Here is a 1,829-nt window from a genome sequence, read left to right on the forward strand (position 1 = left end):
GCTCACGTCCCTCTAGTTCTACCTTATAATTCTTAATCATTCTCATATTTTAACGAGTATCGCTAGTTTTCTCTTCTATAAAGTCTCAGGTGCACAACTACATTCTTTTTAGTGACTTCCTTTCATATTCGTTGCACTATGTAGCCTCATCCTTTCATGCCTTTTCAATTAGGATACCTTGAAAATCACCCGCCCTTCTCAATCGTCTCTGCTTTCTCATCATTCGCTACATTACTCACAATCCCAGCAAGTTCCCTTATGGAGTTAACTATTGAAGGCATACTACATGTCTTGACTCATTCTAATTGACTTATCTCCGTTTCTTTCATGTTACTTCCACTTAGATTTCCCAGTTCGGGTTGCCTTGGATGCTTCAACGAACATTATTGGTATTGTAGTGCGAAACAATTGAGCAACTCCCTTAGTGTATATGGCTACAAGCTCCAAGCGTGAACCTTCGTCATTACTTCCTTCAGTTGGAGTCCTACTGCTTCAGTATATTGTTCTGTCACAAATTCTTCAAAAGGTGTCTGGTTGACACGTGTCTTACGACAACGTCGAGTATGACCTCTTCGTGCTCGTCCCTTTGTATCAGTCATTTATCTTATCTTTAAGGAAACACAAACGTTATCACTCTATGAATTATTTAGCACATGATTCATAAGGTAAGTAGTTAATGCTAGTGGCCAAGTGTAATTAACTCTTTACATTACTTCTCAGTTCCTACATACTTCCTTTTATGATTCACTTGTGCTAGTTTCTACTACTCACACAATCATGTAACCATACATAAAACCTATATTCTTTTCCTTAGCAATTAAGCTAGCATGCACGCATTCTTTCCCTAGCAATTAAGCTAGCATACAAACATTCTTTCTTCAGCAATTAAGCTAACATAATACATTCTTCCACTTTCATTTAACATGAATATACATATATTTCTAAATATTTACATGAACTTAATCATGAAACTTACCGTTACGAAGCTTGCTTGAGCGACACTTGGCTTTTTTGAACTGACATCTTCTTTCTTTTCTGCTTAAGTCCCATTCTCTGTTCGAGTCTAAGCATGTAAGATGCTTTTCGAACTTATGCTCTGATACCAACTTGTAAGGCCCCAGTCCCGGGGCGCTACTTCGGATGTTGGATTTACTCATATGCATAGTTCCAAATATCGGAGTTAATTAAAACTCTTTGCGGAATAATAAAAGTCAGGTTTTCCTTACAAACCATATAATACTTGTTTTAAAACATCACAAATTGTCTCAACATAAAACATAAGATAAAACATCATTTTTTCCATCTTTAGATGCCAGCCATTCAATCCATGCCATGTGTCATCCTCATGCTAGCTCTTTTAACCTATTTACCTGCGTGCATACTAAAAGTTAGCTACGTTGAGTGAGTTCTAGTTAATCAGATAACATACATTTCATACACTCACTTACATATACGCATCCGAAGATACATATTATATACTTTATCTATTTACCTTTCTTTCGTACATACATACATACATTATTTCATACTTTCATACTTACATACTCTCATATTTTCATACTACATACATAACTATCTTTACCATCTTAGACATTTGTAGGGTCTGGTCCCTTCAATCTCATATTTTATTAGGGTCTGGTCCCTTCTGTCTCAGATATTATTAGGATCTGGTCCGTTATGTCTAAGATATTATTAGGGTCTGGTCCCTTCTATCTCAGATATTAGTAGGATCTGATCCCTTTTTTCCCATACAACCATTAGTACATTTCCTTACACATACATTTTATTATGTACTTTCAAGCATACTCTTAACCTTTTACATATATCGT

The sequence above is a fragment of the Bidens hawaiensis genome, unplaced genomic scaffold (genome assembly GCF_021521415.1).
Source record: "Bidens hawaiensis isolate Kalapana, Puna unplaced genomic scaffold, B.hawaiensis_p1.1 tig00032475_1, whole genome shotgun sequence".
Classification (NCBI taxonomy): Eukaryota; Viridiplantae; Streptophyta; class Magnoliopsida; order Asterales; family Asteraceae; genus Bidens; species Bidens hawaiensis.